Raw genomic sequence first — 21,869 nt, 5'->3', positions numbered from 1 at the left:
GGGAGCTCCTGTCCGATGAATTCTATTCTCAATAAACTATCAATCAAGTGAAAAAGAGGTGGGAAGTGAGGAAAGAGTGAGAAGGAGCAGTTCTGAGCCTGGGAGAGCCTATGCAAGATGCCCCAATGCCCCAGGCACTTTAGTTGATGGTAATTTTTTGCTCCCTGATTTGCCTGGCCCCTGACTGCACAGGGAAGGGCTGGTGGAATGAGAAAGGACTCCAGGAGTTCTTATGGGGAGGAGGCTGCAGCACAGAAAGCAGGGAGGAAATTCAGGAGAGCGGAGGGGCTGCAGCTGGAGACGCATGTCACCACAAAATACAACTAATTAATGCACATTAAATTTGTTACATATTTTTTAAACATCAGAGAAAAATCCCCCAAGTTGTTTCGCTATCTAACAGGAAATCATTGTACTGATGGCTATGGAGGGTTTTAATATGGTTCTACTATTCAGGGACACTAGAGGGCAGCATTGTTAAGAAAAATAATCAACTGAATCAAATGCTTGTATATCATGGAAATGCATTTTGAAAGCATCCTAGACAGGACATCAGTTCTGAGTTGGGAAAAGAATTTTAGGAAGATCACTGAGTGCAGTGCATTCACCTGCTTCTGGGAAAGGACACGTAGACAAACTGATTAAATCTGGCAACTCAGGAGTAAAGCTGCTTTTCCTGGGAGCCTTAGCACTAGGGATTCTCAACACTGACTACACATTAAAACATCTGGGGAGCTTTGAAAATACATTATCCAGGCTCCATGGATGTTCTACTACATCAGAATCCCTGGGGGGTGAGGCCAGGCATCAGTACTTTAAAAACCCATCCCAGATGATTCCAGTGTGCAGCCATGCTTTAGACCACTGGCTTGTCTATGCCACTGGTCCCAAAGTGTGGCTCCTGGGGACCTGTCAGAAATGCAAATCCTAGGGCCTTTACCCCAGATCTAACGAGTTACAAATTCTGGGCATGGGTGGGCCCGGCAGTCCGTGTTTTAAGCAGCTCTCTGAGCAATTCTGGTGCAGACTACAATGTGAGAGCACTGCTTTCTATCATCCCCAGGTAAGCCATTTCAGTGAGTATCCACGTCCTCCTAATCCGAGGACTTCATGCTAAAATTAAACCTGTCATTACTTGCTCTGGTACATATGCAGATAGTCACCATGACATGCATGCACCCGCACATGCGCACATACACACTTTAGTATGAATCAGCCACCTGAAGGATCTGAAGAAAATGCAGAGGTCCAGGTCCTAGCCTGCTTCAGTGAGCCTGGGCCTTGGTATTACTTTCATTAGCTCTCAGATTCCAGTGTTTGAGAAACACTGTCTAAACTATAGGAAGCCTTGGTGAAATCTTTCCTGTGCACTCCTTTCCAGGTTGAAAGCATCATTATTTAACCCACAGGTAGCTCTCTCTCTCATTCCCCTGACCCTTGGCACACAGCTGGCCTCTGTAAAAGCTGCAAGTCAGCTTTGCTGCTCTGAGTGTCCCAGTCCCCCGTCTGTAAAATGAGGATGACACGGAGCCTGTGGAATTCTTTCAAAGCTTGACATGAGATGATGTGTGTAGACCAATTTCTGGATCTAAAAGAGTAACACAAACCAAGGAACAAGTAAGCAGGATGTGGCCCTGCTTGTTTCTTCTCAAATAGGCTCGGATTCTAACACTGTAGTTATCCCCACTCCACCCCCAAAAAAAGTTGACCTTCTTTCAGTGATGTAGGGTATCTATGTTTAAAACTATGCATTTTAGGTAAAAAGCTTTATGAAACTATTTATTCTGTGTGAAAACATTGTTGATAACCATGTTTATGTTTTTAATTGGCTCCCTCATGCAAAAAGTCGTTGCTCACGTTAAACCTTTTTCATGTGAAATGTTCTCTATAACTTTGAAAGTTGTAAGCAAGTAGTTACACTGCCTGAACAATAAACCATAAGGACTAAAGATACAAATATGCAGAACTTTGTGTTTTGATCAAATAAGATGTACTTAAATTAATCTGGCCATAGAGACACAAAATAATAAAAACAAAAGAAAGCTTAGAGATAATCCCGTGCAGTTTCCTCTTAATCTAGGTGAGGGAACAGTCTAGTTCATTGTTTTACGGCATAATTTAAAGCCTGAATATTATTAACAATGATAAATATTTCAGATATGCTTACAAAATGAGGAGAGTGAATACACAGAATAATTGTACTATATAGTGGAACTATGTGGAATTTTGTTCTGTATTTTCCAAGAGTCCTATAAATGTGGGATGTCATACTTTAATAATGTAACAAAGAAAAAAGAAAGATTCCTTAACAAAGCAGCACTTTAAAATGCGAATATGTTATGGGTTAATTCACAAATACTGGGTTTAACCAAACGCAATTTCCATTTCTGGAGGCCAAAAATGGTTGATCTTTCTCAAGGGGGGAGGACCGTGGTGGGGGCTGGGGCATCGGTAGAATGCAGGGACTTGGTTTCATCAGAGGAATTGTAAACACTAATGAAAAACAAGCGTAGGTTCAGGCACAGTTTGCCCTCTAAACCAGCTGTGTGGTTGCTATTTACCTAACTTCAGTTGTTTATTTACTTATTTAACTTCAGAAACTTGGGGCGTTGGTTTATAATCGTGCCTCTTTGTGGCTTAAGGGCTTCCCCTCGGGTCTTTATCAGTCCTCTCTCATCTTGGCTGTGGAGAATCCTCTCTCAGTGCTCAGCTGAGCTTCTGGAGATGGAGGACTATGTGTTTTCACTGGAATGGAAACCCATACCCATAAACAGGTAACCGCCACTTTTAGCCTTAAAGTGTTGCCGGCTGTCTGCGGAGAGCCCGGCTCCATTTGCCTCACAGAACACACAGGAGACAAACTGGTGTTTGTTCCATCACTGTCACTCGCTTGGACATGTCCTTCAACCTTGCTGATCTCAGTTTCTTCAACACAAACAGATTGATATTAATTGAGCACATAGGTCATCTTTAGAATGACAGTTTAGGTGGGTAATATTTTAATCCTTATTTTGCTGATGAGGGATCTGAGGCTCAGAAAGGTAGTCACTTGGGCAGGCTCTCAGCAGGTCATCTGTAAGGCCACTTCTAGCTTTGAAGTTGTCTGATGCACCATCCTGGAAGGTTTTGTTCACACTACATTGTGGGAGAAGGTGGGTTGGGGAAAGAAAAATAACAGGACGTTCACTTAATTGACCACATGGTGTATTTGTGAATGTGTGATGCCTTGCGGTTGTTCTGTTCACCCCTTTGCATTTCATATGCCAATGACTAGAGCTCGTGATGTGTATGCATGACTTTGGAAATGTGAGCAATCTTTTTGCTTCCTTGAAGAAAGATCTTGAATCTGATGACTCTCTGAAAAAAGAACCAAACAGGTCTGCACGTGACCTGTTGAAGCTTAGAGACAGAGTGGTCTTCACAAGACAGTTTACTAGGAATAAGCTCTCTGGATCTGGGCAATGGCCAAAATGATTCTGGATCAGAACACACCAGACTCAAGACACTAGAAAGGGATACAGAAACCAAGCCGAGTAAGTAAAACCTCTCCTATCTGGAGAAATGAAACTTTGCCCCAAACTCTCCCCAGGATGGAGCTGTATGTCTCCAAGGACAGTGCACTGTCTTCACCCTGCACACAGAAAACCCCACATGCATAGGGTCCTCAACCTCTCTGCTCTGACACACTGGTTTCCCTGATCACAACAGTTAGAACTGAGCCTTTGAAACTGCCCAGATGTGAGTCTGAACCTTGTTCTGAAACATGCGAAAGGTTATTGAAATGAGATACTTTTAGCCTCACTTTTGCCTAAAGACCAAAGGCACTGAACAAAAAAAGTCATTGGTAAGTACCCCTAAATTTCAAAGTGAGATACTAGACCACCTGTGTAGGACTGGTAAAAACAGATTTGGTCATCTTTAGCTCAGCCCCTACCTTGAAATAAAAAAGTGGGTGCAGGTGGGGGTTGAGAGACAATTTGGACTTGTCTGAGTCCTGTGGCATTTTCCAACCTTCCCTGTGATCCCTCCCTCCCCTTCCATCTTTCACCTTGTCCTAAACTGAATAAAACTCCAGAACCTAAGAATCCCATTTGCAGAACTTGCAAATCAGAACAGCACCCTGCAGTAAGGATCTGAACTGGCTGTGGTTTTCTTTTTCCTAGTAGTCAGACACAGGCTGTCCTGGAGATTCCACTCCTTCCCAGCTCAGTTCTCCCCTATAGAGGAGGCAGCTACAGGACACTGTATACTTTTAATATTATTTCTTCCTTCACCAGACATGTGCTCTTTAATCCTAGTAAGAGAGTGAATGTTCCTTTTACATTTAGATAAGAATGGCCAAGTGACTTGCTAAGGGCAATGACATCGCTTTCTTATCTTTCAGTACTTCTTTATCCTCATTATTTCTCTGTAATCCTCTTATCACTACGTCCAGTCTTCCAGCTTCACACCTAGACTTGCTACTTCCTGCTGACACGTCAAGAAGTCATGCAGAATGTGGGTCAGAAAATTGCACCTCTTCCTTCAACATAATCTAAATATGGTGCACACTATTTCCTACTCAAACCTGGTGATTCCAAACTATCAGTTTGTAATTCTTCTGTTTGGTTGACAGTAAATGGTGGAAAATAAAGAGATGGTTTCTGTCCTGATGAAAGGGAGGCAGCATTCTTGAGGAACAGAGAGTACAGTGTTCTACAGTCAAATTCTGTGGGAGTTGTGAACAGTGGAATGAATTCCAATTCATTTAAAAACATTCAAAATGAGAGTAAGCAAACCCATTGCCTTAAATTTTGTCTGGAGCAAGGCAACAAAAGAACAAACCAACAAATCTAAGTGAACTGAAACTCCAGGGCTGTGATAACTTCCTAGGTACCTGACACATCTTTATCCGTGAAGCTAAAAGTTGTATCATCAGTGAATTGTTTCGTTTGCCATCCTGGGGTTTCCTTTGGCAATGGTACTGGTCAGTCTTTGAAAAAGAATTTTTAATAGTTTGAACATGGGTATTCTCCTGATGTGGGATATCTCTCTGACATAAATTTAAAAAAAATGAAATTTGGAGAAAGATTCTCTTTCTTCTAAAATTTTTGAATTTTTCTCTTGTCAATTAAGCCTCATAAATTTTATCATAGAATATGGCTATCTTAGTTTATTTGGGCTGCTATAACAAATATACCATAGACATAACAAAAATACAAAAAACACCATAGGTGGCTTAAACAGCAAGCATTCATTTCTCACAGTTCTGGAGCCTGGGATGTCTAAGATCAGGGTACTGGCAGGTTTGGTGTCTGGTGAGAGCTCTATTCCTAGTTCATAGACAACCATCTCCCTGCTGTGTCATCATACGGTAGAAGGGGTGAGGGAGCTCTCTGGGGTCTCTTACAAGGGTGCTAATCTCTTTCATGAGGGCTCCACCCCCAGGAGCTAGTGACTTACCAAGGCCTCACCTCTTAACAGCATCACACTGGGGGTTAGGTTTCAACATACAGATTTTGCAGGGGACACAAACATTCAGTTCACCACTGCTACAGATGGCATGCCTATGAACATCTGAGTTGCAATAACCTGATTTTTTTTTCCAATGTATGTACCAGGATGATCTACAAAACGTATGCAGAAGTAAATAAGGAAATTAATCTGCTGTATAGATTTATTTGATAGAACTAATTTATTCTAATTTTAGAATAGCTAAGTGAAACCATTCTTATATATGAGGAACAACTGTGGTAGAAGGTAATTCTGGTACAGACAATAACACTGATCAGCAATACGTAGAAAGATATGATACAGGTTATAGATACTGCTCATTCAGCTATAATGTTGCAGATGCAGTACTATATATAAAATAGATAAACAACAAGTTCATACTGTATAGCACAGGGAACTATTCAATATCTGGTAGTAACTTATGGTTAAAAAGAATATGAAAATGAACATATGTGTATTCATGCATGACTGAAGCATTATGTTGTACACCAGAAATTGACACAACATTGTAAACTGATTATACGTCAGTAAAAAAATATATATATATATATATACAAAAAAAATCTGAAGATTTGAGAATTACTAGCTTTTTGTTTCATGATCCTCTTGAGCTGTGGGTTGTAATCTTTCTCACTGAGAAACAAGGATGTTTCAAACTTCTTGGTGTATCAATAAGGTTTGGGTTTTTTTTTTTTTTAATGGAGTAAGTTACTGAAAACTCAGTTGAAAGTCCTTAAATTGTAAAAGAGACTTTATTGACTCTTGTCACTGGAAGTGCAAGCTTCAGAATTGGTTGTTCTGACAACTGAGTTGAGGATCAACTTTTTTCTAACCCTCTGCCTGCTATCCCCAGGCTGGGTTCCCTTGTGGCGTTAAGGGGACTCTCAGTGGCACTTACGGCCACGTGCTCCCTTGTCCATACGCAGCAGGGCCCTTTTGTCTCAGTTTTCCAAGACTCCTGAGACTGAATCTGATTAGGCTGTTTCAGTAACATGAACCAGTGACTCTAGCTAAGGGAAAAAATGGACTGATTGGTTTAATGCAACCCAGAACCCACCTTTGGAACTGAAGTGGAGCAAAAGGCCTTCTTCTGGGACAATGGCAGTCTGGTGGAAGTGTCAGCACCCATACAAAAATTTGAGTACCTGAGAAGGGATGTCTGCTGGGCAGACAACCAACAATTTTCACTGTGCTCAGACAGGGTCTTGCTGGGCACAACAACAGAGGGCCCAGGAAGAGGGCTAACTCTATTGAGTGCTACTATGTGCTGGGCATTTTACCAACATTATTGCATTTGAGTCTTACTACAGCCCTGTGAGATGGTATTACTACATTTCCACTTCATATTTGAAGAAGCTGAGGCTCAAAGAGATTAACAACTTGATGAAGCCATGTTTGTACCTTTTCTTTAAAACCAGCCCCACCCATCAATCCCCATGCTCAAACAAAATGAAGCAGAATATCTTTTTCCTTTTCCCTTCATCCACATTTGTATATTTCATGTCCTCTCTTTTGATTCTGCTATTTGAAGCAAGCATGTAGAGGTAAAATATCTCTGTCAACTGAGGAAATATATTAGGCAAAACACTCTCTTAAGAATAGTTTTCTAAATGTTCACTGAGATACTAAAAAATAAATTTAACCAAACTCCACTCATTCTACCTAATATTTCTGTATGTTATTGGTGGTGATTTCTATACAGGGGAGCATCTGTCATTGCATTGTAGATTATGTGATTCGAGCCTTGAATTTCTGATCTTTTACATCGTGTGAATGTCATCCTCACTGGCCAGCCAGATGCAGAATCTTGACATGTAGCTTCTTATTCTGTTATCCTAACTGGAGCATTTTATATATACAACTGTGTATCAGCTGCTGGGGACGGGCATTTAACTTTAAAAGGAATTCTATCTTCTGGATGGAAGAATAAAGCAAGCCACTTGGCAGGAGAATGATAAAAGTAAAAAAATATTTATCCTAATGAGATTTTCTACTGTTAAATCCAGTTTCATGCTGTAACAGGAGGCACTCTTTATTGCTTCTTTAAAAGTGTAGAGCTGGCTATACTTCCTGGTTCTACCACGGGAGACGTCTGGAAGGAGATGCTGCCTTAATCTTAATGATATTAAAACCTCCACCGCTACAGCAGATGCAACTCACTGGCAGCCCCAAATCCACGCTGGCTCTGCAGTGCGTATCTGTACTTGTCAGCTATCTGGTAATTAAACAAAAGGCAACTTTTAATCTTGACATGGTGGAGTGGAATGATTTTCCCAGCTTTTCGACAGTGAACTACCTGGTAAAGAGAAGAGCTATTCATGCTGTTAATGTTTTTAAATGAGGCACCTGCTGCTCTTGATGTTAAAACGTAAGGCAGGCCCAGTGGTGGCTCAGCAACATTCACTACGAGGACCACTGCAAGGAGCTGGCCTGTCCTGGGGGAGGCCCACCTTCTTCTTCTTCTTCTTTTTTTTTTTTTTTTTTTTTTTTTGGTATCTATTTCATTGTTCCACGTGTGTCTAGAACCCTTCATCTTTCTTTGGGCCTTTCTTTCCCACTTCTGAGCTGCTCCTCCATCCCCCATCCAAAGATGGCTGTTTTCCCTTTTTTGCTCCATTAGAATTTTCTGCTGAGGAAAGAGGAAATTTTATCAAGGTGGGTCATGGTAAGATGGTGCTTCTCAAACATTTCTATCCTATGACCCACTAAAGTGACCACAAAAGCAAACGTTATTAGATGGCTTTGGCTCTGGCTTAGAAATGTATGCAAATCTCTTATCTACACCATAATAAAGCATTTGCTGTAGAACAATAATAATTTTCTTTCAGATCTTCTAGTAAAACTGCCATGGAAGGAAAAGGCCTCGTGTTCACTCGGTGGCTTGTCACACTCCCCTCACTTTCCCATAGCCACCTTGTCCACACACAGCTCCCTTCCGGTGCTTCAGGGGAAACGCATGCCTGGTTGTGAGGCAAAGAGCAGCAAGAAGGGGTCAGTGCCTGAAAAGGTGGAATAAATTCTCCCTCTTGGGGACTGGTCGGTTTTTTTTGTTTGTTTTTAATATGTATATATATTTTTCAGATTCTTTTCTATCACAGCTCATTACAAGAAACTGAACACAGTTCCCTGTGCTATACCATGGCTCTTTATTGTTTATCTATTTTATATATAGTAGTGTGTGTCTATTAATCCCAAACTAGACTGGTCTTTAATTAGACACAGAACCCTAGTGTGACCTAATCCTTTTTGCCCTGAACTTTTGTGTATTTCCATGCCACGCTTTATGAGGCTCCCTCACATAAATACTAGAGTCTTCTGGAGTATTAATGACAACAGTTTACACTAATTTTGCATGTATCATGCACTTGGCCTTGTTCTAAACACTTTATATATAGCAACTCATTTAATTCTCACAACAATCTTATAGCACAGGTCTGCTGTTGTTAGTGTTACAATCTTGTTTTGCACACGAGGAAACTGAGGCACAAGGAAGGTGAGTGAGTTACTCAAGGCTACCCAGCTAGTAGGAGTCCAGCTGGGATTTGAAAGCAAGCAATCTGGCTTGTGTCTGCTTTTCACCACAGAGAGCACTGTAGCAAGTTAGAAATTGAAAGACTTGTATACAGCAAGGTGGACCCGGAAGCCCTGATGGAGCAAGACAGTTACATTAAAGGAATGAAATGGTACCTGCAGAACTCCTTCAGGCACCATAGGAACCGTTTTCTGTTTCCTGAGGGTGTGCACTGTGTATAGGCGGCCGTCTGGTTGTGTGACCACCTACTGCTTCTCTGTGACTTGGCAACACTGTGGACAGTCTCTCTTTCCTGCTTGGCCTTCACTGCCTTGCAACTTTTACACGTGAACCTTCTTCAATATAGGGAGTTGAAGGACAGAAAGACAATTGAGTGAACTGCTGTCTACAACACAGGGCAAGAAAAGGTAAGTGCTAACCAGAGGAACAGGCATCGGATTGTACTGGTGAAAGAGGGGTCTGCTAATCTCAGCATGACTTCCCAGGCTTTTCTAACAAAGTGTTTTCTAACAAAGCCATGCTTTTCAAAAATATTGATTATGCTTCCCAATCAATAAGAGAAAGATATACTGGTTAATATGTAAAATAATTACCTGTACTACCAAGCTAATACGTCATAAAATACATATCATGGCACCCAGATCTTGACTTCAATATACTAATCTCCTTTAAAAGGAACCAGGGTACCTTAGAGAAGTGGCTGATTACAGGGCTGGAGAAAGCACATCTGAGCTTGGAATACCTTGGTGCTGGGAAGCAAAAGTCTTTAAAAAAAAAAAAAAAAAAAAAGAAGAAGAAGAAGAAGGAGGAGACATGCCTAAAGGACACAGAAGACATGTCAAAGATGCTTCAAGTGGCCAGGTTGGGGATCACTGTAACAGCAAAATAAATGATAGTAATGAATCATAAATCATAGAATAAAATCAGAATCCATGAGCTCCAGGGGAACTGATGTAAATGATTAAATAAAATTATTCAATGATAGAATAAATAAATTAAGAAGGGGAGAAGGGAAAGCTCTTCCTTACAGTAGAATGCCAGCTAAAAAATATAGGCAGTATGATGGAAGTGAAAATGACCATTCGGCAAACACCACAGTACTAGTTTCAGGCAAGAATCATTGAAGAGCGCTAAATTAAGTAGGCAAAAGTGTGATGAAAAACAAGATATTTGCATATTTTCAAAATGTCTCTCCCAAAGATACTCACATATCTACACACGTACCTAATATATACTAAAGGAAAAATAGTAACTTTATAATGGAGAAACCTGGTAGGTATCACCTTAACCAAGAGAGCAAAGTTAACATGACCTCAGTAATGGAAAAAAGAGGCAGTATGAACCTCCTGACATGATACAGCAAAAGGACACGTCATCATTTCTGTGGTACTCCTGCCAAAAATGCCTACCCTGAATTTAGTCACTAATAAACATCTGGAAAACAACTGAGGGACATTACGCAATATAACTGGCTAATGGTCTTTTAAAGTGTCAAAATTATGAAAGACAAAGAAAAAGTGAGGAACTGATCCAGCTTAAAGGAGACCAAAGACACATCACAACGAATTGCAACATGTGATTTTGAGTTGAATTTGGACCAGAAAAGGATATTAGTGGGACAATTGGACAAATATGAGTACAATTCATAGGTTACATAATATTACTGTGTCAATGTTAATTTCCAGATTTTGATACTTACACAATAGTTAAGTGAGATGTTAACACCTGGGGGATTCTGGGTGATGGGTATAGAGGAATCTTCTGTACTATTTTAGCTACTTTTCAGTGTCTGAAATTGTATCAGTGGTTAGTTTAAAAAAAAAGAAAAACTAAAACATATACAGTGAATAGAAATTTTAAAATAATACGGTATAAAATAAAGGGAAATTATGTTTTCTTCTTATTCTGCAGTGGGTTATCTGGCACAGCCTGTGTTGGATGCCACTGAGGGAAGGGGTCTGGCTCAGTATTGCTTGCTTAGGAAATAGTGGGTGGGTCTCTGGTGCTGGCATGTTTCTGGAGGATGTAGTGAGTGATGGGTTGGCTTCTGATCATGGAATCTTGGGTAGGAAAACTAGCACTGATTATGTATTTCTAAACTTCTAGGACTGTGCCTGGACTTGTCAGTAACATGGTTAATATTGACAACTCAATACCATTGGCATTTTTATCCAATTTGTGTGTATGTGTGTGGTTATTGTTTTAATCTTGAGCTTTGTCAAAGAAACAAATGCACAATGTTTAAAGAGTTGATGCCAAAAGGCTTGTTAAAAAAAAAAAAACAGCAGTGTTTTGACTCTGCCTGCACCCCAGAGATGGTAACCACTTCCAACATATGCAGCTGTTTATGCTGATACTAATCTCTAGATTTCTCAATAATATGCATGCATTACTCTCTTGGCCCAGCTTTTTAAGACATAATCCATTGACCTTCTGTGCAGTGAGGGTTTTAGCTCCTGCTTATACACCCTTCTGTCTTCAGTATCTTCCCAATATATTCACATCTGTTTAAGGTTAAAATCATATTCTGTGTGCTCATTTCAATGACAGCATGCTTAGTGTCCACTGCTGAGCAGAGTAGTTTACAATGATTACATTTCCCTTCTTCAATAACTTTTCGTTTTCCTTTAGTTGACAATTGCTTCATTAACTTAGTTTTACTTGAAGCTAGAGTTAAATCTTCCTATACTTTGTGCATATGTTATTTTCTCCGTGGTCAAGCTTGTGAGAAATTCAGTTCCTTTTATTTTTTCCTGGCAACATCCCATCTAGGCCCCCATCCTCCTGCCACAACCTACATTGGTGCTTTCTGTGCCTGCTGTGTGGCTGTCACCCCAGCACCTCTCCCTCTGTCATCCTGACAACTTCCTTCTCCCCTTGAATGAGTTGGATCTACTGCTTCCTTCTTGTGGCTTTATCCTCATTTTGGTGGAGCCTATTTTCCAGTAGCTTCTGAGGAATTGTGTTGGGGAGACAGTAAAGTCAAAATGCTATGAGTTCGTCACCCTTAGTTGGCAGTTTGCCCATCATCTTTTTGCTTAGAATTTTGAAGGCTTGTTCCATGGTCTTCTGGGTCTCAATTTTGCTGTTGAGAATCCATCCCTAAGTAGTCCTTACTCTCCATCCTTCATGCGTGTACTCTATTAACTCTCTGGAATATTTTAGGAGATGCTTTTCCTTACCTTTTCACTTGTGTGGGTCTTTTTTCATTCATTGTCCTCAATAATTTTGATCTGGAGACTCATGTTCTTTATTTTTTTAATTTTTTTTAACATTTTTTATTGATTTATAATCATTTTACAATGTTGTGTCAAATTCCAGTGTTCAGCACAATTTTTCAGTTATTCATGGACATATACACACTCATTGTCACATTTTTTCTCTGTGAGTTATCATAACATTTTGTGTATATTTCCCTGTGCTATACAGTGTAGTCTATTCTACAATTTTGAAATCCCAGTCTATCTCTTCCCACCCTCCACCCCCCTGGTAACCACAAGTCTGTATTCTCTGTCTGTGAGTCTATTTCTGTCCTTTATTTACGCTTTGTTTTTGTTTGTTTGTTTGTTTTTGTTTTTTAGATTCCACATATGAGCGATCTCATATGGTATTTTTCTTTCTCTTTCTGGCTTACTTCACTTAGAATGACATTCTCCAGGAGCATCCATGTTGCTGCAAATGGCATTATGTTGTCGGTTTTTATGGCTGAGTAGTATTCCATTGTATAAATATACCACATCTTCTTTATCCAGTCACCTGTTGAGGGACATTTAGGCTGTTTCCATGTTTTGGCTATTGTAAATAGTGCTGCTATGAACATTGGGGTGCAGGTGTCATCCTGAAGTAGATTTCCTTGAGACTCATGTTCTTTAAATCTGGAAATTTTCTTGTATTGTTTTTTCTTTTCTTTCTTTCTTTTTTTTTTTTTTTTTGACAACTACCTCTCCTCCTCCATTTTTATCTGTTCTCTCTCTAGCAATCTTTCAGTTGAATAAATGATGGGCTTCCTAGACAGAACCTTAATTTTCTTATCTTTTCATTCTTATTGTCCATATTTTCTCTTTTTTCCCTGCTTCCTGGAATATTTCCTCAATTTAATGTCCAACATCTTTACTGACTTTTAAAAATTTTTAGCCAAAAAAATTTTTTTCCCATTGCATTTTTTTAATGTCTAAGTTTTCTTTTTCTAGTTCTATGTTGTTCTTGCTCTGTCTTTCATCCTGTTCCATTGATGCAATATCTTCTTTTATCTCATCAGGTATATTTATTATAGTTTCTTTGAAAATTTTTATACCTCTCTGCATTATTATGTTATCTTTTCTTACTATTTACTCTCTTTTTTTTCATATTAGAGGTGTTCTTTGAATGACAGCTGACTTGGGGGTTTCTGTTTACATTGAGAGTAAAGCACTACAATTGTGCTTGGACAACATTTGTCAACTAGTGCAATTCACTGTGGGAGCAATTAGGGCACTTGCCACTTTTTCCCATGGGATTTTCTTTCACAACAATGTCAAGATCTGTTAGATTTTTTTTTTTCTGGGATAATTAACTTTCTCCAGAGAAACATTCTATTATCTTCTGCCTGTGGAAAGTGTAACCTCGTTGTTGGTGACCTGGAGGTAAGTGTGGGGAGAGGTCTGGGGTCTCAAACTTTATAATTCTTTTTTTTTTTTTCTTTCCCAGCCTGGCCTTACCTTCCTCTGTCTAGAGCTTCTCAGCTGAATGTCTCCAGGTAATGCATCTCTTGCCTCTTTCATTGGAGGGGAAAGGTGGGACCCTGCCTGCAGACCTGGGAACATGGAGCTTTAATAGCTCTGTATAGTCTTTTGAAGAACTGCCTTATATCTAGTTTCCACATCATCCCTATCTTCTGTGACATTGGTGCCTCCAACACCTTAACCATTCTGAGGTTGCGTGGTACAAATTAACTTGCTTCTCACCTGTGGGCACTTTATTTTTTTAATTGTATTTTTTATTGAAGTATAGTTGATTTACAATGTTTCAGGTATACAGCACAGTGATTCAGCTATGTGTGTGTGTGTGTGTGTGTGTGTGTGTGTGAGATACACATATACATACATATTCTTTCTCAGATTCTTTTTCATTATAGGTTATTACAAGGTATTGAATATAGTTTCCTGTGCTACGCAGTAGGTCCTTGCTAATTTTACATGTGTAGTGTATATCTGTTAATCCCAAATTCCGAATTTATCCTTCTCCTGCTTCTCCCTTTGGTAACCATATGTTTGTTTTCCATGTTTATGAGTCTATTTCTGTTTTGTCAATAAGTTCATTTGTATCAATTTTTAAGATTCCACATATAAGTGATATCATATGATATTTGTCTTTGTCTGACTTCCTTCACTTAGTATGATCATCTCTAGGTCCATCAATGTTGCTGCAAATGGCATTATTTCATTCTTTTTATGGCTGAGTAATATTCCATCACACACACACACACACACACACACACACACACACACACACACATATGACATCTTTATCCATTCATCTGTTGATGGACATTTAGGCTGTTTCCATGTCTTGGCTATTGTAAATAGTGCTACTATGAACACTGGGGTGCATGTATCTTTTTGAATTATAGTTTTCTCTGGATATATGCCCAGGAGTGGGATTGCTGGATTATAGATTATAAAATATAATCTATTTTTAGTTTTACAAGGAACCTCAATACTGTTCTCCATAATGGTCACACCAATTTATGTTCCCACCAGAGTGTAGGAGGGTTCCTTTTTCTCCACACCCTCTCTAACATTTATCATTTGTAGACTTTTTGGTGATGGCCATCCTGACCAGTGTGAGGTGGTACCTCATTGTAGTTTTGATTTGCATTTCTCTAATAATTAGGGATGTTGAGCATCTTTTCATGTACCTATTGGCCATCTGTACTGTGGGCACTTTAAATAAATCTTTCCTCAGTTCTGCTAAGTCATTTGTAGTTTATTTACAACTCCTTCATCCCTTTGCTGCTTTCATATATATTGGTCCAGGTTTCCAGTTGTCTGCTCCTTTCATCAGAAAGGAAGTTTCTATTTCTGTTCCTGTGTGACATTTATTGGGTGGGTTTTTCTTTTTTTTTCAAAGAGAAAAGGGATTACTTGGTCATTCTAAATCAAGAGGTTTCTTCACTGTTTTCCCAATGAGGAAACTGAGCCTCAGAGATTAGATGCCTCTCACTTCCATACCCACTCCCTATTTCCCCCAAACTGGTCTTCTTAAGATTACTGATGATCTGTATGGTTAACACTGACAGGCAAGTCTCAGTTCTCATCTTACTTGACCCATCAGTAGCATTTGATACAGCTGATTACTTCCTCCTCCTAGAAATGTTTTCTCTACCTGCTCCTTGGGCACCACACTTCTCTTCCTCCTTCCAATCTCTTAATATTGGAGAGCTCCAAGGTTTAGTCCTTGTCCTTTCTTTCTTTGTCTTTTTAAAAGTTTTCCTTCCTTCCTTCTTCCATTCTTCCTTCCCTTCCTTCCTTCCTTCCCTGTGTGATTTTTACCAATTATCAATGCTTTAAATACCATTTACATGCAGACAACTTCCAAATTTGCATCTCCATCCAGTCCTGTCTCCTGAGTTTCTGACTCAGTGTGCAATTGCCTACTCAACAGCTCCATTTGAATGTCTCCTGAAGATCTCCAGCTCAAGACTAAACCCAGACCCCCGATCTTCCCGCACAAAGCAGCTCCACCATGGTATTCCCTGTAATAGTACCCTATAACAGGGCAGCCCCATCCTTCTGGAGACTCAGGCCAAAAACCTTGGCATCATTCTTCATTCTTCTTTCTGTTACACCCACATGCAATCCATCAGGAACTTCTTCTGGCTCTACATTCAATAATTTCATATTAGAGGTGTTCTTTGAATGTTGAATGACCACTTCTCCACTTCTACAGCTAGCATCCTCATCTGAGCCACCATCATTTCTCACCTAGATTGCTACAATGATTTCTTAACACATCCCCCTGTTCCTACATTTGCCCCTTTAAATTGTAAGTCAAATCATGTCACTTCTTTTTCCAAAATTCATTCAGGGGGATGGCCCCAAAAGATCTGGCCTCTGAAATCTTTCTAAACTCATCTCCCTCCACCTGCCTCCTTCCTTACTCTCTGCAGCCACACTGCTGTCTTGATGTTCCCAGAACACAGCAGGCTGCTCCCGTCTCAGAGCCCCTGCACTGCTTCTACAGCCAGAAACACTATCCTTATCTCCCTCCCAGTCACTCACTTTACTCCTTCAAGTCCTCACCCTCTCAGTAACCCCTCCTGACCCCCGGCAACTCCATTCTCATCACTCTGTTCTAATTTTTCTTTTATCCATAACACTTATCACCTTCTAATATCCTATATAATTAAATCTTTAAAATTATTTTCTGTTTATTTCCTGTCTCTCCTGCTAGAACCAATGTGTCTCACGAGGACAGGGATCTTTTCTATTCTGTTCTCTTGTCTATCACATGCATCAAGAACAATGCCTAGTGTATAGCAGGCACTCAAAAATATTAGTTGATTATGAACAAATGAATGAGGCAGGTTTTAGACCTGAGTATTTTTTTTTACTGTACCATGTTCTTCTCTGGGCCATCCTGAGTGCTGTAAGATGGCATTTAAAATGCATTCTGTAGGTGTTTTGAGAAAGGGATTTTCAAGACTCATACTGTGCTTGAGAAAGGAGTAGGGGAAACAGATGGGAGAAACAAAATTTCATCCTTCCTTCCCAAATTTTTCTTTTTGGTCTCCATAGCTCCCTTTTTTGTTTTCTGTTAAGTCTGTGTGAACTCTTATGTCATTTGTTTTTTTCTCTTATTAGATGAAAGCACTCATTTCTAGGGCTAATTAGGTTCATTCCATCACCAAATATACTTTCAGTTTCCATGCTGGTGATACATTTTCATTTTTCCTCCAGGTAAAGGAGAATATTGATAATATTAAACTTTCTTTTCTTTTTCTTTCTACTGCTTCCCTGTACCCACACGTTCCATCCACTGGCCCTTAAACAACAACAACAATAACAAATGAATTTTCTTTGTATAAGTAAATTTTGAGTTGACTCCACTAGGGTTTCAGAAAGTTATCTAAAAGTATCTCAGTTAGTTATTAATTTGATATGATTGGCTTCATCAAAACTAGTCACACTGGTCACCTTTTAGAATTTAAAATGAATAAACATGACCTAAGTTAAAAATGTGTTTAGAAAGGATGAATAAAGTTCCAACTGCAGAGGTTGCAGTTTTGTGGCTTAAACTCTTTTCTAGTGTTTGAACAGTGACAATTACTCCCTGATTAATAGAAGTGATACTTTCAAAAATCTTCAGGTGCCTGGGGAGGGTTTGTGGGGTACGAGGAATGTCTGTGTATAGGGTACACATTTTATACAGGTGGCCAGGGGCCTGATTTTGTAATTTGTGGAGACTTGAATCTTTAGCATACAAGGTTTTCCTAAGTTTCCAATTATATTGGACATAATAGTATTTCCTTATAAAGCAAACACATTTGTTTTCTGAAAGTAATGGAAGAGTAGTTTTTTTTTTATGTGTAATTTAAGTCAGATCGATTTAGAAATAGGTAACTAGTACACATAAGTAACTAGTGTGTGGAACAAGCATGACTCACGATAATGTAATTACAACCCAGCTTTATTTTTTAATTTCCCACTGGCCTGGGAACAATGAAAAGTTGGCTTGGTGAAAACTCAGGCTGGTCCCACAGCTTTTCTACCCACTCTTGGGTAACACACAGTCCTGACATCCTTTTAAATCATAAACACAGCCTCCATAGATCTCAATCAAAACTCCAAACTCAAAATTTCCTTCCCTTTCCTAGCTGGGACCCGCTTAGACTAAATGACTGCAGTAGGGGTAGTGAAATGGGGTGTGGCTGGTTTCTCTGTTCCTCTGCTTTCTGCTTCTCCTCTGAACCCTTCCTTGTCCTACAGGCTCTGGGTGTCCAGCTCCAGCCCTCACCCTCCAGGAGGCTGCCCTCCTAGAGGACAGACCCAAGGTGACTGCACATAGGAAACAGTCATAGCTGCCCTCCCGGTTGCCCCCAGGGAGGGTCATTCTCCTAGCTGAACCACGGAAGTAGAGATCCAGCCCACTTCTCCACCTTTAGACTTGCCAGACATGAGCCATTCCCAAGCCGCTCAACTCCCAACTGTGGGGGGTCACGCAACTCTCCACCCCCACAAGAAGGGGAGTGAAGGGCCAGCCCTCTCACTGCACTGGGGTGGGAAGGTGCAACACAGCATAGTTATCGCCAGATGCGTCCTTCTTACTAGATCCTCTCACCTCCTCTCTTCCAATAATTTTATTCTTGAACTAAGTTGAGGGGGCTCCAGAGGCACAGAACTACAATTGAGGGAAAGCTCTGTCTTCACAGCAGAATGCCCATTCATAAATGGGGGGGTGGTGGTAACTGTAATTACCACCCCCACCCCACCATAGTAACTGCTGCAGGCAGGGATCTGCAGTAAATGCCAAAACCACACTGTGGGGGGCCAGGCTATTTACGTGTTCTCAAAGAATCAAACCCCAGCTTATTTATTCATTACTAAGTCATAGAGGTACCGTCACGGTGGAGAAAACTGACAGACATCAGCTTAACTGAGTGAGCAACCTTAACATGACCAGTAAGGGGACAGTGACCCTCCTGGACCCTCTGAGACACACACTGAGGATGATCCAAGGTCACTTGTGTAGTCTTCTTGCTAAAAATGCTTAATCCTAATCTAATTACGAGAAAATAATCAGCCAAACCCAGACTGAGAGACATTCTCCGAAACAACAGGCTTGGATTTTTTTTTTAAGTCAATGTCATTAAAGAGACAAAAAAAAAAAAAAAAAAAAAAAAAAAAAAAAAAGGTGGAGGAAACACTTTAGACTAAAAGAGATTAAAAAGCCATGGCAACTAAATGCACTGTGGGATTCTTAATTAAATCATGGACTCAACTTCTCTCTCAAACAACAACAACGTCCTATATAGCACATTTTAGGAAATTTGAGGATAGTTTGTGTCTTAGATAACAGTGGGGTATCAGTGTTAAAGTTCCTGAGTATGATGAGTGCGTTAACATTTGTGTGGAAGGATGCTGAGGCTGTCTCAGGACAGAGAAGAAAGTATTTATGGATAGGATGTCACAATGAGAGAGGGCAAAATAGAGCACAAACTGGTAAATCCAGGTGAAGAGAATTGGCTTTTTATTTTTTCAACTTTTTTTTTTTTGTTTGTTTTTTTGTAGGTTTTTACTTTCTCAAAGTAAACTATCAGGGAAGAAAGAGACATGCAACCAGCTCTGGCCCTCTTCCTTTGCAAGCATACAAATAGAGATTCATCTCTCTGAAATTTTGTTTCAATTGTGTGGATGCCTGGTTGAAACTTCAGTTATTACATCTTAATATGTGTATATACATATTCTAAAACTGTAAACACATGTATCAATAACAACCTCAAAATACGTGTGCTGGACATTACAATTTAAAAAACTTTTCCACTTATATTATCTCATGTTATCGTCACAACGATCTTGGAAATAGCTATTCAAGGTAATGTTTTATTCATTCCATTTTCCAAACAAAAAAAAACTGAGCAGCAGAAAACTCTGAGCAACTCAACCAAGTTTGCACACCTGAGACTGCACCCTCATCCTGATTGCAGATCCTGTACTTTTTTCGCTACACATTTTAAACACCCAGGAGGGCTTTTTCTTTGTTTTAAATGAAGGTACTGGGGATTGTACCCAGGACTCGTGCATGCTAAGCATGTGCTTTACCACTGAACTACACCCTCCCCCAAGGGGGGCTTTAACAGAGCCATTTACTCTCTCATGACTTCATTCTTTTACAGGAAGGAAGAGGGGGACTTAAGGGTATGTCTGAGAACTCCGGGCGAGCAATGACACAGGTGGCTCTGCTCACCCCTGGAATCCTCCTGCTAGTAAACCCTGAGCAAGACGCTGCTTTGACAGGCAGCTAAAACCCACAGCCCCACCGGCCCGGGCCGGAGAGCTGGCTGATGCTAGTGTCTGCGTCCTACACCCATGTCACTGCACATCAGTCATTGAGGCACAGTGAGGAACTTACAGAGGTGACTTCCCCCGAGATTGAGTCGACATCCCCTCAGAATATGGAGGTGAACCTTGTCACAGCTCCAGCAGCCTTTCAGAGAGATGTCAGCTCACACAGATGGAAGCTCACGTGAGTCACAAACCCACAGCCCAGAATACTAAGCAGCTCTCTCACCTGACAGCTGGGGTGAGCAGAAGCCATCTCTGCTTTCTCTCTCTCTCTTTTTTCTTAACTAAAAACAACAAGGGCAAACAACAACCACAAGAAGAAACCACCCTTTCTGAGCTGGGTGAGGACCACAAGCTTGCGGTGAGGAGGAAGGACAGGCCCCCCAGACACTTGGCCCATGTTGTTTCTCCTTTTGGAGCTTACTAATGACAGCAGCTGTGTCCCTGCTGCCTTCACTGTTGACTGAAGATGTGAAGAAAAAGAAAAAAAGGAAAGAGAATAGAGGAACTAAGTAAACTGCAAAAAGTATAAGCATATTCTTCTCCAGAATCCTCCCTTCCAAACAGGGCTTTATGAAATGAGGTGGGGAATCTGTGACTTCCCAAGAAAGCACAAAATATAGCACCAAATAAATTACAGACTATTACTGGGAATACAGTTTCCTTTGAAGCTAACTCGCCACATATTTTCTGCAGCCTCGGCAATCTTAACTTCTCAGCATGCTCTAGTCAAGCTGGTTTTTCTAAAACTGCTGTTCTTTCTTGGGAACCTGGTTGGAAGATGATCATTTGTTCACCAGGGCGCTGTTCCTGATAGATGCCTACCAGAGTGATCCAGGTTCCAAACTCTGGGGTCCTCTGTTAACTCTGGAAAAATTTTCCAGTGGCCCCTGAAGCTGACTCTGCAAATCTCAGGCAGCATGTCAGCAACTAACTCTGTAATGCGCCTTTGCTGTGTTTCTTAAGATTATTCAGCTCTGCTTAAGGAAGTAAGAGAAACAAATAAGGAGGACAGATGAAACTGGGTAGAGCAACAGGTAGCCTGTGAGGCAGATGAACTTCACATGATGTGTGTGGTGAGACTAAGTGGGCGAGGAAGCTCTGAGTCATGGGAGCCACAGACAGAGCAGGAAATGTGTGTGCTGCGCACTGAGAGGAAAGGATGGAAAGACGTGATGTTCATAATGCGTCCATATGTGAACGACACACCCAAGGCACACTAAATGGAAGCATATGAGAACACAAATAAGGCCTTAAATCAGCCACCCCTGGTGACCCCATTCTGGCCTCAAGAATCCTCTGCACAAGAAATACAGAGTCCAGAGCTGCACCTCAGGCTAACTGGTGAACTACAGGTGGAGCTGTCCCCGAGTCTTCCCAACACAGCACGGGTGCCGTTGACTCAGGCACCTCTGTCTGCTGAGCTTCCTTCCTCGGCCCTCAGCTCTGACGGTCATAGCCCCACCACCGCACAGAAGGCCACCGTGGTGGTAGTAGTGGTGGTGGTGGTGGTGGGGGTCATGTGAACACTGCGTGCCCCAAGATTCAGGCAGCTGGTCCCTCGCCCTGCCTGTATTCTATCTGAATTGTTCTAATTGCCTCTATCCTGCTCCACTTGCTTTTCACTATTTCACTATTGATTTAATAAACCATGTGATTCACATATCTTAATCTGTTGTGTGAGACTTTCTGTTTCAGGACCCCTAGGATTACCTGGTTGCGGACTTGGAGGCTAGTACTGACTCCAGGTCATTTCCCACGTGACAAATTTATGGTGGGACCATGCAAATAATAATGATAAA

The 21,869-nt window shown here is 40.7% G+C and overlaps 1 protein-coding gene and 1 long non-coding RNA gene across 5 annotated transcripts in view; one reads left to right on the top strand and one right to left on the bottom strand.

Annotated features, from left to right (window-relative positions):
* The window catches only part of KCNAB1 (potassium voltage-gated channel subfamily A regulatory beta subunit 1), a 344,012-nt gene that overhangs the window by 24,936 nt on the left and 297,207 nt on the right, over window positions 1–21,869 (bottom strand). The window lies entirely within an intron of this gene.
* Window positions 2,656–21,730, top strand: LOC116152609 (uncharacterized). Its single transcript, XR_004136137.2, has 3 exons — window positions 2,656–2,774; window positions 13,712–13,760; window positions 19,294–21,730. It is a non-coding gene; the product is annotated as an uncharacterized LOC116152609 (long non-coding RNA).

The sequence above is a fragment of the Camelus dromedarius genome, chromosome 2, assembly GCF_036321535.1.
Source record: "Camelus dromedarius isolate mCamDro1 chromosome 2, mCamDro1.pat, whole genome shotgun sequence".
Classification (NCBI taxonomy): Eukaryota; Metazoa; Chordata; class Mammalia; order Artiodactyla; family Camelidae; genus Camelus; species Camelus dromedarius.
The sequence above is the reverse complement of the archived record's forward strand: the minus strand, read 5'-3'. Positions and strand labels throughout refer to the sequence as shown.